Here is a 15,255-nt window from a genome sequence, read left to right as displayed (position 1 = left end):
CACCAAGCGTTTTACCCACTCCTAATACACTACATTACAAGAACCTACACTGTGAGAGTGCTTGCGATTGGCTAAGAAAAGTATTTTTAAAATTCCGGTTTATATTTGATCCACCCTCGTATGTATGCCTCTGAGAGGGACCGGCTAGGCATTTCCACAGTCGATCCCCTTTTTGGGGCCTCAAGAGAGCCAATAATCAAAAGGGGACAAGCTGGGCAATTCCCACAGGTAAACATGTATAATTTTTAATTTTATATTGAAAAATTTAAACTTTTTAATTTGACAGATTTTCGAGTCAAAGTTCTACAATTTTACAGAATTATATTTGAAATCTGTAGTTTTTAAAAAATAATTAATTGAAAATTACACAATGTTCAACATTTACATTTTAAAGGCTTCTCATTTTGAACTTTTTTACTTTTAGGAATAGTTGAACTTTGAAGAAACATTTATATGGAATACTTATAGTTTAAAATAATGTAATTTTGAACGCTTTTTTGAAATATGTTTTTCAGTTTTGAAGCTTTAGAAGACAAAAAATCCATTTTTAAGATTTCCCATTAAAGACGCTTCAATATTTAATGAAGATAATAGAAAATGACGTGACTTGGAATTCTTTTATTTAAATAGTTCAATTAAAAAAAAACCGAATAGGATCGACTTATTTCGCAGTTTTATCTAACATATATTTATTTAAGTAGGTGAATATAAAACTCTAATATATTTATATTTTATAGTTTATAGTCGCAAATCATAATTAAAGCTCTTTTTCAACGTGACAAGTCAACCTGTCTGAATAACAATATTACATAAAGTTGAGGGCACTGGTTATTAACTTTTAAAGAGGTTTCTGAATTTTCTGGAGCTTGCCACCCGACACAGACCTTTTAATTTGCACTTAGCGAGATAGAACTTTTCGATATGCATGATCTGAGATAGAAGCTTGTAATTTTGACAAGTCAAAATAATTGCTTTTCTTGTGATATACGGCTTCACACTTTGTAAGGTATCAATATAATTTTTAATTTTCTTTCTGATCGAAAAGAAGATTTACACCTTGTGTACTTTGATGAACCCTCTGTGGCCATATCATCAAGGAGTGAGAATATGGGTGTGAGTATCATCACGCAGTGACTCGCTAAAATTATGCCCAGCTCTCTCTCTTGTCCTCTAGGTAGATATTAAAGGTATCGACAAAAAAGGCAATACCTTGCAAAAGATTCACTTTTATCCGAAGCTTATTATGGGGAAAATTATCCGACTTCCCTCTTAAGTAATAAAATTATTTATCAATTTTCTATTTGAACCATTCACAGCTGAATTATCAACAAGTTAGAAACCGAGAGTCTTTATAAATTCAGTTTCCAGATTTCCTCCTTTATTTCTTATTTTAATAAAAAGTCAGTCCACAAGAGCCTCTAAAAATATAATATTATAGAAATATACAGTAAAATGGGCAGCGCCGATTTAATCACCATCTACCCATTTGCGACAAACCCTGCTACTCAAATTCTCCTTACGCAGCAATGGGACCTCCAGACTGCTACTGCCGACTTAATGAGGCATAAATTATGCAATTTAAATTTTGTCTATTCTACAATTAGTAATTAAGAAATATTATATTCGGATTGTACGATTTTTGTGAAACCAACGATATGTTACTTTTGCCTTTATAAGTTGAAAATAAAATAAGTGCTCCGTTAATACTTAATAATTTCTGTATGTAATTTGTGAAACATATTTGGAAGATTTATGTTGTTATACGTTTTGTAAACTGATAATAAATGTAGAAAAATCGGGTAAATGTGGGAACTTTCCATTAAAAGTTATCTTATTTTCAGTGTCGATAAAGCACATTGTATCTGAAAGTTCCGAAATGACACAACCACGCAAAAAGTACAATATAAGATCATTTTCGGAGGTTACCTCGCACTGGCTGTGGAATTAAATCAGTCTTTGGTACCGTAAACAGTCAAGATCGTGTGAAACATTTGTGCTGCATTTTTCTCGTAGTAACAAAAATATTCTTTTTAGTTTTGTTAATTTTTTTGTCTAAAACATTTAATTATTTATACTTAAAAAAAAAACTTCAATGTCATCAATACATATCAATTAAAAAGAAAACACCACTTTTGTTCTCGAAAGTCAAATTTTATTCAAATGAATATATGTACTCAAAATTGAGGAAATCTGAATGAAAAGTAAAGATGAATTTTCTACAAAAGTCTTGATTTTTTACTTTAAAAAAATCCAAGAAAAAGTTAAACTTTCAAACAAAGTAGTGCAATTTTGGACCAAAAGACATGAATTATCAAACAAATATTTAGTTAAATGCTCTAATTTTACCTTTACTTTCTTTAACTAATCGTTTAAGTATCCTGTTTTCACGTCTATAATCATTTTTACGTCTACTTCTTTCCTCATTGCTTAAGACCTGCGATGTTCAAAGTTCTCTTGTACGCTTCTCTTTTTGCTTTTTGGGCAGCCTGAATTTCATCATTCCACCACGCATCACCAGAAATTCTTCCTACAATGCTTTTACTTAAAAAAATATAATTGACTAATTTTTTACAAAATATTTAAGCTTTAAGCAGTTTAATTTTGGAACAATTCTTTAAATTCTCTGCCAAAATAGTGGCATTTTCAATATGAAAAAGCGAATTTTTGTATTTTTAGTCAGAAAGTTCATTTCAAACTATAAAAGTTGTTTTCATTGAAGTAGTTAAATTTTCTACAAAAGCGCTCAATTTAAACAAATATTCCGATTTTATAAAATATAAAATTTCTTTCGAAAAAGATGAGTTTAAAAAGAAAACACACGAATTTTAAATACAATAATGAAATAGTCAAACTCTTATTTAAATAAAGTATTTTAGTTTTAGTGATGATATTTGTGAAGCACTACAGAGATTCATAAAAATAAAAACCAGTTCTTCGCAATTTTTGTATAATAGTGTAAAACATAAAAAACTGAAACTGCTAAACACTAAGAACGAAGTGACGTATATGCTAACAACTGATACAATTATCCACTGCGGTTAATGTCCGCTTTCATCGCTCCGCTACTGGTGGCGACGCGTTGTTGGTACTGTCTGTGCGCTGAGAAACTGTGTGGGCCAGCAGTTCTAGGAAAAACTATATCAAGCTACCTTATAATGGACATCTTCTTAGGGCCACCAAATATTGTAAACAAAGTAAAATATTTTCATTTGTTTCAAACATACAGAAAGACACAAAACACTCAGTCTTCTATAGAACCTTGAAAAATTTTACTTGAAGGCAGAATAGTGGCATTGCTCAAAAAGTGTCTAATAGTATCAATAGTGGTGTGAGTCCGAGCCCTGCAAATTAAAAATGTCGAAACTTTTAGATACAACGTATTATAAAGAATTTACAATTAAACCAATTAACAACTGCCAAACATGTCTCATAAAATTCCGACAGAAATATCTAGCAGTGCATTTATTCCAATTTCCAGCTTATTGAGGCTAGAGACATATCGTTGAAATCGCAAAAAATCCTATCTTTTTTTAATAGAATATTTCTATATTACTAATGGCAAAATAAAAAAATTACTTCTTTCCTATTTTATCCCCATTAAGTACAAAGGACCCCTGCTAACTTTTCAGGTGTTTGAAGGGATGTTGGGTAGTGGAAGTAGAACAAGCAGGTAGACGGCGCGGCGATCAAATGGGCATTGCCCATTGAAATACACATTGAGAAATATATGTGTTCATTAGTACATATATTAACTAATTACTGACTCATTATCTATAATAACAATCAAAGTAATTTTTAAAAATAGTGATAACCATTTTTTTATACGGGGGCTTGGGGAACACGGGTTTAAAAGCCAGTTTAAGAAATTATAGGCAGTGTATTGGACTGCCGAATATATTAACTCAGGCTGTGTTTTTTCCTTTTCCTTTAGTCTTTATTTTTATTGCTTGGAGTGCTATCGATTCGAATTTACAAGGATCCCGTGCTCTTGCTTGCAGGAGAGAACGAAGATAATCGTCGATTCGCATTCGTAAAGTCACGTGTATCTTTTTCCAGAAACGGAGAACACTCCAGAAGAACGGTCTCTGCATAGCGCTATCGTATTTCTGCAAAGGAAACTCGTAATGAGAGGCATTTCGCACTTGTAAGAATGCTACCATGCGCGATTCGCGCATCGCCGAACGCGTTAAACACCACGCCAGCTGCCGTTGTCACGATTCTGTCTACCTTTCCCATTCACCTCGTTCCACCTCTACAGTTCGATTATTATCGAGTTGGTCGAATTTTGAATTCAGTTATGCCACTTTGAATTGTTTTCGTTGATAAAAAAAAATATTGATTCATTGTAAGATTATTTTGTAAAAATGTCCTGTAGATCAAATTCATTTCAAATCGGACTGCCAGTCCATGCTCAAGTCGCACAATCGTCAGTTATTTTACAAAGGGATGACGACACGTATACCACAGTTCGAAAATTTAAGTTTAAAAATTGAAAACGTGGATCATCAAAAAATGCTCAAATTGTTTGTAAACTTACGTAGGCTTTAATCTTTTTCTTTTTGATTATCAGCGAATTTCTCTTTCTTCATCGAAATCCGTTCAAACAATCCAAAGCGGCTGAAAATTGACATAATTTCGGCAGTTTTTCTAAAAATGTTCAAAGTCAATCTATTCAAAAGCTCCATCGTTTTCTTTTCTCTTGATTTTTTCCCTAAATTTTTCCTAAAGTAGAGAGTGTATTTCATGATAATCTGTTCTGCACTTTTACCTTGGAGAGAAAAGAGAATTTTTTTAATATGAAGAACGATTCTTCACGTTTTTGCCAAAACGGCACAAAAATCGATGAGACCTAAGCAAATTTGTTTCTCTAAAAAATGGTAGAAAAATGTTTCTTGTTATTTTGTTTTTACCTCATAAATCATTCTAAAATTTGAGACCTGTATTATTTATAATAAATATAATATTACTATTTTTTATTTTACATTTTTTTTTGTTTTGCAATGAAAAAATTAAATAACATGATGTTAAACAACTTAAGATCCAAGAAATTATTGAATAAAGTAATAAAACTTCAATCTCCTTATATTTAACTGGCAATATCAACATGAAAACAAATTAAATAGTTTAAATTTAAAGAAATAATTAAAAATAAATTGGTCGAGTATTGTCTTCCTTAAGAAATTATTTCATAACACCCCTCTTTCCCGCAAACAATCTTTTAAACTTTAACCCCGCTTTATAGGCATTGCAAAGGGTTAAAATCAAGCATGTGTTATGAGAAATGTATAATAAAAAAATTTAGATATATTCAGTTTTTGAAGGAAATTTAAAAATCATAAAATAAGTATGTTACCAAAAATCAGTTTTCTTATATATTCAAGAAAGTCAATTTGTGTAACATAATTGCACAAAAGGATCTAGAAGGTCATCTGACATCATGCATCCAATATTTAACATCGGAAGCATTTGTGCAAAAGAAATGTTTCAAAAAATATTACTTGAAGTGTTACACTTAATTTTTTAAATAGTTCTTTTAAGATTTATAGACCCCAGCTTCTTCAAAAGAAATTTTCCATTATGGCTTCGAGTAGGACTTTAAAATAAAACAATCAAAATTATCCAATTTGAAATATTACCCTAGAACCTTCAAATATGAGCCCCATTGGAAAATTTTGAATCTAAATTCTAATACAAAATGAAATTATTCTAAATCAAAAGGCTTTAAATTGAAGAATTCAAAATTCGAAACATTAAAAATTGAAAATTTCAAGACTTGCTTAGTTTATAACTAAGCAATGTTAAAAAAGTTCATGATAATTTAAAAAAAAATTAAATTTACACTCAAACATTTATTTTGATTGTCTAATTCCAAATTATACCTTATGGTTATCAAATCGAATACCTTTCTAACTTTAAAAATCGAATATTATATGTTTTTTTAACTTCGTTGGAAATTTTTGGTTGATGAAAATATTATGCATTTAATTAATTTTATTTTTAATTTGAAGCTCAAACAATTTTAGAATATTCATTGGTTAAAAGCTATGATCACAGATGAATACAAAAATGTCATTTCTACTGCATCTATTTTTACTGTGACTTTTAGAATTGAATAATTGACCATTTTTGCTATTCTAGTTGCTGAAATGTAAAGTTTTCTTATTTTGAACGCATTTGATGGACTAGATTAACAAAAAATTATACAAATTTGCTTTTAATACAGAAAATAATGAAAATTCAATTATTAAAAAACGGAACTTTACCCTCTTCTTGAGTATCTATATGAAAGGAAAAACGGTTAGTTTGAATTTGAATAACTGACTCAGTAGCGTTTAAATTACATAAAATTATACTATTTTAAATGAAAACCCTTCAGGCATTAATAAGTTCTATTTATTTTTTCAAGTTTTGAAGCATTTAAAATGGAAGGAAACTTTTGAGCCTTCGGTATTAATTAATTTTAAATAAAAGTATTCAAAAACTGATAAATATCTGAATATCAAAATAAACCATAGAAAATTCAATAATTTACTATTTTGAACCTTTATTAAAATGATCGAATTTTTAATTTTAAACATTCAAAAGTAAATATATACATCGCATTTCATGAATAGTATCAAATGACATACAAAAATGTATGTACCCTTAATTTTATTTTACATGTATTCGGTAAAAAAATTTCCTGATTTTTTTATACTCAAACAAAAATGATGAAAGGTAGCTCTGACCAAAACCGTGCCAATGTTCACATCATACTTAAATTTTTTTAATACTGAAGCAATTTCAATTAATTGTGAACAAAAAATCTTCTTATTTCATTTAGTGTAAAAAAGTAAAATAGGTGACAAAACTATTTATTTTTCAACCATCAAAATAAATTTACATTTATTTAAAGAAATCTATAATACCTGTTAGAATTCATCATGGGTCTGTGCATAACTGTAATTGCTTATAGTCTGAAAATATCTCTTTCATTAAAAAAAAGAAAACATAAAATGTTAGTCATTTGCTTTCAGAACATGTTTTCTTTCAATTGTAAAAATTCTGTAACAATTTTGCTTGTCTTTAAAGAAAAAATTGTTACGGATGTCTGTACGTGCATAGACACAAATGTGCAAAAGAGCTGGTTTTGTGCTCGACGTCTGTGGTACAAAAGACGGTCATGAAAAATATAAACATTTTTTATCAGAGTGAGGTCTTTTGTGTGTCGAGAGTGCATGTTATTGTTTCGCGTGTACGTGCGTATGCACTGTCTCCTTTCAAATACGCATGTACGCCATTCCGGCATGGCACAGTGGCAATATGCATATGCGAGCAGCTTATGTTAATGAAATTCAGCAGCGGTAGCCACATAACATCGCATGGCATAATGCCTTTTTAAGAAGCACGACATATATTTCCTACTGCGTACCAGGGGACCCTCGAATCTCCATGTGAGTTTATCGACAGTCACTGATTGGTCAGTTTCATTTTTTTCTTGTCTTTTTCATGTACACAGTTAGAAATTTATGCATCAGAAATTTCAGCAACGGTTACTGTACTGAAAATTTCATGAGGTTAAAACATTTTTTTCGGTTCATTAATTTTAATATAAAACATATAGTCTATATTTGTCCTGAGAATACGAATAGCAAGAAAATCTGAGTAAAATTAATAAAGACTTATCATGTATCTATGTTATAATAGGACGTACACTCATTGTACCAACAATATAATCAAAACCCATATTTTATGATAAAAAGTTTTTTCACATTTGATTCATTGAGTATATTATATAAAATAGTAATTTACATACAAACTTCGCTCGTATGTAGTCTTACTATAATTTTTATTTTTAAGACAAATATTTACTACTAATTTATATTAAAATGAATGAATCAAACAATATATTACAATTTTTTTTCCGTAAAAAATGAAATTTTCAGCCAAAAATTAATCTGAAGAAAAATACATAAACCTTATAGCAAAAAAAATGATTTTTCAACTAAAATACAAAATTTGCGCAAAAAAATGATTTCTTAACAGGGACTCAACCAAAATTCAACAACAAAAGTTGAAACCTAAAACAGAGAGAAGATTAACTTTTGCGCAAACAGTAGCCTTTTTGTCCAAGATAGATGAAATTTATACTAAAACAAATAAATTTTTAAATCGAAAAAAAATTTAAAGAAAATTTAATTTTCATTCGAAAAATATTTTATTTTGACTTTCCAACATTAAAACATAAGTTTTGAACAAGAAGTACATTTTTTACGAAGATTATAGGGAAAGGTGGGGCGAGGCGGTGCACAAAATCTTTGACGATAATTAAATTGTAACCTGTAAGAATCTGCAGAAACAATTATTAATTAAAATTTTCTCCAATTTATCATTTACAAGTTGCACATACGTTTTTGTAAATGGAGCGAAGTCATTTTTCAGAAATGAATATTGAGTACTGTAGGTTAATTGGGGCGCTATAATACCAATTTTAATTTGTTAATAATTTTTGAAAAAAAAAGTAAGCAACAAATCAAAATTTATGCCATGGAACACCAACTGGAAGAGATATAATGTTGAAACACGTATCTTAGACGGAAAATAACCTACTACCAGTCTTTCTTTTATAATTTCGCATTTTAATAACTTAAATAATGTACTTTATCACTTTTTATTTCTTACAAATAGCTCGCAACTATTCCGACCGGCGACCGGCTACGCTGACAGTAACAGGTCAAGTTCCCGGATGTTCCGGTGTTCCATTCCGCCTCATTCAGCTTGTTGCATCTCGCCCCCAACGAAAATTTGATTTGAAATCCGTAATTTTCTTTTCTAAATAATTGATAATTAAATCTAATGTCAAGAACAGAAAATTTAAACATCATTTTTTGAAATTCTTGTAGGGGGAAATGGGATGAGAACATTATTAGTAATTTATTTCCTCTCGAAAATGACACCATTCCTGAGTTCTGAAGTACTAAAAATTTTCACTTACTTTCTGATATAATTTACATAAAATATCAATTCTTTTTGCACTTAGCTCAACTCATTAGACTTATTTTTCATTCATAAATTAATATCAAACTTAAAGTGTAAATATTTTTCTAGATGTAGTAGCGTTCTATTTTACCAGTCTGTTCCGTCGCGCCGCAACTTCCCCTACTTGAATTTTGAACCGAAAAAGACAATGTTTCAACAAAACATTTTAATTTTTAAGAAGGAAGGATAACTTTTTTGAAAAAATAATTAAACTTTTATACAAACAAAAATGAATCCCAATTGCTGAAAAGGTACCCGAAACAATAAATAAGCTCTAAATGATACCACACTTGGGTTTCTGAAAGTTCTCAATTGTAATTGAACCTCCCTATCGAAAAATGCGACGTAGTATACGACATCGGTAACAACACCGAAAACTACGCAGGAAACGAGGTCGGAAAATACACCGCAAACGAGGTCGGAAGCGACGCCGGAGCGGCGCCTGAAACTGTCGGAATTTGGGACCGGATACGACGTCGTTTCTGGCGTCGTTCACGAATTCGGTTCCGGTGTAAATTTTTTTTGTTAATATGTACTCATAATTATGATACACTGAAAAAAGGTTACTTGTACCAAAAGAATTTTATTTGGCTGAAGTAAGTGAAACTCCCGTTTATTTTCAAAAAAATATTTATTTAAGGCAAATAAATATAAGCACTTTGATGGAAAAAATTATTTATTTCAGTTAAAGAAATTTCAATAGGATTAGGTTAACATTTGAAGCAAAAAAATATCCGACAGACTGTCGGAAGTAGTACATATTTACTTAAATTTCCAACTGAATTCTTTCAGCTAATATTATGATTAACATTGTTACTATTATACATATTTAATTTAAACAAATCAGACAATTTAAAATCTTGATGAAGCTGAAACAGAAAAAGTAGATGAAACGTCCACCCCCAGCAGAAATCGAACTCGTGTACTTCGAGGGTGAAGTCCACAGCGATGACCACGACGCTATCGCATCATGAAAATTGTAAGACGGAAAGCCATATTCAACGCTCACCATAAATGCCAAAGAAATATTTCTTAAAATCAAAAACATAGATATTTAATTTAACAACATATTACTTTAATCTAAAGAAATACACCATTAGAAAAATTATGCCAAGTTAATAATTCTTTGATTTAAAAAAATAGTTACTTCGTTGGAATACATGTATATTTGTTATAAATGATTTAATTCTAGTAATAAAATAAAATATTTGTTTCAACTAAAGATATAGATATTTATCTAAACACAATATCTTGCTGATCTAAATAAATGCTTCACTGGTATACATTAATGAAATCTTTGTAACAAATAAATATATTTTCAATTTTATTATTATTATTTTGAATTAAATCATTACATCTTTGCTTTAAATTAACCTCAATACTTCATTCAAGTATGAAAACATTATTGACCAATCAGATTTCAACGAATCTATACCTTTTGAATGAATGAAATAATTTTCTTAAGTGTTAGAAATATTCACTTAAACCGAAAAAATATAGCCAAAGAATTCATTTCTTTGGATGAACAAGGGATATGTGTCTGATATTATTTGTTTGATGAAATAAATCCTTCAAAAAAAAGAGTTCATGCATTTATACCAGTGAAGCATTTATTTAGATCAACAAGATATTGTGTTTAGATAAATATCTATTTCTTTATATTTTATTTATTACTAGAATTAAATTATTCATAACAAATAAACATTTATTTCAAAGAAGAAATTAGTTTTTTGAATCAAACATCTATTAATTTGGCGTAATTTTTTTCAATTGAATATTTCTTTAGATTCAAGAAATCTGTTGTAAAATTAAATATACATGTTTTTTATTTAAAGAAATATTTCTTTGGCATTTATAGTGAGAGTTAAATATAGCTTCCTGCATTAAAATTTCAATGTTAAGATATGTTCATGGTCATCGCTGTGGACTTCATCTTTGACGGACACGAGTTTGATACCTGCTGGACGTGGATTTTTCATCTAATATTTCTGTTTCAGATTCATCAAGATTTCAAAATATCTGATTCATTCAAATTAAATATGTGTAATAAGAACGATGTTAATCATTATAATTTGAGGTGAAAGAATCCAGTTTTTCATTTCAGTATTTGTTTTTTCATATTTTTTGCATCGAATGTTAAATTAATCCTATTAAAATTTCTTTAACTGAAATAAATAATTTTTCCAATCAAAGTGCTTATATTTATTTGCCTCAAATAAATATTTCTTTGAAAATAAACGAGAGTTTCACTTACTTCAGCCAAGTAAAATTGAACCGCTGGCGACCAAACGGGGACACGGCCGGATTCAGCCTGAGAAGTATTGTCCTGAGTGTCAATTTTTTAAATCTTTCTAATTTCAATTTTAAAGACTGATACTTGTAGAGAACTTCAAGGGGCATCTTTTTTTCTTTTTGAAAAAAATTATAGGTTTTGTAGTTCTTGAGATAATTGGTAAAAAGTGGATTTTTTGAAAACGAAAAATTCCAATCTTTTTTCACTTCAACTCGCGCTAATTTAGCCAATTTTCATCATTTCCCGATTTGCCTAATACAAAGTATGTGTTTAAGTCTTCTGAAACTATCTAAGAAAGAAAAAGGAGAATATTGTTATAAACAAAAAAGTTATTAATTTTTTTTTTTGAGGCAATGCAAAAATCATGAATTTTAACCTTCAAGCGCCTCGTTTAGCGAACGAATTTTAAGCTACGGAAAGCTTTCAGTGAGAAAGCGGTTCATTAAGGTTCAAAGAAGTTTTCTCGAAAGTCTTAGATCAATTGGATTAATAGTTCAAAAATTATAAATGTTCTAAAATCCAAGCGGTAATCTTGACGCTGCCCAAAAACGTGCCTGGCCGGCTACGTACGCGCTGCAGCGAACGACGTAAAGGTCAAGTCAATCTTACCAAAACAAATGCACAACAGTACTCCAGATATTATCATTAAAATAATTTATTTATTAAACATTTAACATATAATATTATGCATATTATTGAACAAGAATAAATTAATCAAATATTTTATTAGAAACTACTTTTAGTCATTTTCGTCACTCTCTTCAGTTTCTTCGGCATCTGGATTCTGAGTTTGTACTTTTAAAAAATATGATTCGAAAAATTTTTTTCCTTTAGCGATTAAATACTGTAAAAGATTTTTTACATCCTTTATTTTGGCAGCTTTTAATCCAATTCGGGGCGGAGGACTTTTCGAAAGATTTTCTAGTTTAAGCGTAGGTTTAAAGAAAAAAGTGGTTGAATTTTGCAACTCATAATTGTCAAAAACATCCACTTTTCCATCAGGAAAAACATTCAAAACGAACGCTTTGCTGATTTGGAAATTTTTGGATTTTGCATTTTGCCTTTGAAACATTTTTCAAAATCCTGCAGAAGATCTTCACACTTCTCGACCATTGTGAATGAAGGTGAACGAGCATTGCGAATCATTTCTACTCATTCAGCTTCAGTTTCAATTCGTTCTAATTTTTTCAGCTTTTACGAATATGTGCCAAAATTCCTATCGCACTGGTAATAGGAATGGCCTCGAACTGGAAACACATATTTAATCTCGCTTTGCAAAGAAATGGACAATAAAACCAAAATATGAAACACTGTGTAGTTTTTATTTTGTCTCGGCCATGAGTCTGAAAATAATGTTATGCTTTTGAACTTGTCTTTAGCAAATTCTTTTAATACCGCGTATTTGATAAAACTGCAAGCAGAGTTAGCACCCTTCTTTACAATTCCCTCAAGAATAGGGAACATGTAACTCTGGTTCGTAGTATGTACATGTACGTTAAATAAAAAAAGCCATGCTAAACGTAGGTAAAACTGCGCGGACACGGGTATTTTTGGTAGTGGCAAATTCTTTGCAAAATCAAATTCACAGCATAGACTATTATTTTCAGAGAGTATTTGCTTTTTTAACTTCAAATAAATTTCAGCATTGTTTTTGTGATTAATTACTTCTTCGCTTACCTCTCCATTTGTCTCGTTTTTGTAGCAAGTATTGCACACGTCAGTTCTAGGTAATTTAAAACTGAAACCAACATTTCGGTTAAAATACTTAAAATAAACGATTTGACTTATTGTCAATTTAGCCCCCGTTTTTTCTTTATAATATTTTCCGAATGATTTGTAAAGTTCTACAAGATTTGATGAAGGATTATCAAAATATTTTAGGTTGGTAGAATTTCGTTTGTAATGTGAACTGTGATGTGGAATTGATTCGCAATGCTCTTCAATCATTTTTTTTTTAAATGCTCATTTAAAATCTTTTTTTGAAAATTTTCAACTCTACTTTTGCCCAAACATAGAAAAGCACAAAACAATTTCTTACAAATCGGAACATTTTCTTCGTCAGAAGGAAATAAATATATCCAATGAATTAACCATTCCCGAGATTCCAAAAATTTGTATGTACTTTTTCTTGTTGCACATTTGAAAACTTTTGGTAACATTTTTCTCCATAGCAGGATTCAATAGGTTTGAAAGATCTCTCTGGTATTAGAATATCTTTAGTAATACCGTCTTTTTTATTTTTAGACTTTGTAATGTATTTTTTTCCCTAAAGAAATAACAAATAATGCTATTAACTTCGACATTAAAAATGTTAAATAATTACTTTAGACTATCTACATATTATATATAGTTGAGTAAAAGAATTATTTAAAAAATCAAGAATAAAATAAGTGATAAAATATTAAATTTATGATTAAAATTTATTAAAAAATTGTATTGACGGTTTCCAATCGTACCTGATTTCTGGTACATTTTTTCTTATTTTTAATCCACGAATCTTCATTTCTAGTTCTTTTTCTACCTTGTTTCTTTTTAATATCTTTTTCTTTTTAATTAATATTCTCAAAAATATCTAAAAAATCTCAATAATCTCAAAAAAATGCTTTTCCTACTATTACAAGAAACAAGCACTTCGCTGATTCTATGCTTTATTTGTAGAATTTCATAGAAGATGTCAAAAAAAGTTACTGTTGTGCATTTGTTTTGGTAAGATTGACTTGACCTTCACGTCGTTCGCTGCAGCGCGTACGTAGCCGGCCAGGCACGTTTTTGGGCAGCGTTAAGATTACCGCTTGGATTTTAAAACATTCATAATTTTTGAACTATTAATCAAATTGATCTAAAACTTTCCAGAAAACTTCTTTGAACCTTAATGAACAACTTTCTCGCTGAAAGCTTTCCGTATCTTTAAATTCGTTCGCTAAACCAGGCGCTTGAATGTTAAAATTCATGATTTTGGCATTGCCTCAAAAAGAAATTAATAACTGTTTTTTTTATAACAATATTCTCGTTTTTCTTTCTTAGATAGTTTCAGAAGACTTAAACACACACTCTGTATTGGGCAAATTGAGAAATGATAAAAATTGGCTAAATTAGCGATAGTTGAAGTGAAAAAAGATTGGAATTTTTCGTTTTCAAAAAATCCACTTTTTACCAATTATCTCAAAAACTACAAAACCTATAAATTTTTACAATAGGAAAAAAGATGTGCCTTGAAATTCTCTACAAGCATCAGTCTTTAAAATTGAAATTAGAAAGATTTTTAAAAGTGACACTCAGGACAATACTTCGCAGGCTGAATCCGGCCGTGTCCCCTTTTGGTCGCCAGTGGTTCAATTCATTTGGCACAAGTAACCTGCTTTCAGTGTATCATAATTATAAGTACATATTGAAAAAAAAATTTTCACCCGGAGGAAAAAGTTTTTTTTCAGATTGCAGTAAGGACATTTTATGGTGGTTGTTCAAATTTGGCCGGTAGATTCTGGGTTTTATTTTCTGGAATTCTACACATTTTTTAAATGTCTTAAAATCCTTTCAAATCCCGTTAAATCATTAAAACCCCTTTAAATAATTTAAAATCCGTTAAAATTCCTTTAAAATCCATTCAAACCTTTTGAAATCCCGTGAAGTCTGTTTAAATCTTATAAAATTAACTTAGATTACTAAATCTTCGAAATCCCATTAAAATCCGCTCTTACGATTTTCAAAATTCGTGAAAATATACTTCCTTATCTCTTTAAATCTTCCAACTTCTTTAGAAGTATTTATAAATTGTTTGAGATTCTTTCCAACTACTTTTGCCCCCTGAAGTAAGAAAACTCTTTATTTGGTTTTGCCTAGATGGCAACTTATCATTTGGACATGTAGATATATTGAAGGAAATTATAGAATTTTACGTAAGGTGGGGGGTTCTATAACTCGTTTGGAACGAAAAGAGGGTGTTT

This window comes from Belonocnema kinseyi, chromosome 6 (assembly GCF_010883055.1).
Source record: "Belonocnema kinseyi isolate 2016_QV_RU_SX_M_011 chromosome 6, B_treatae_v1, whole genome shotgun sequence".
Taxonomy (NCBI): Eukaryota; Metazoa; Arthropoda; class Insecta; order Hymenoptera; family Cynipidae; genus Belonocnema; species Belonocnema kinseyi.
Note: the sequence above shows the minus strand (reverse complement) of the source record.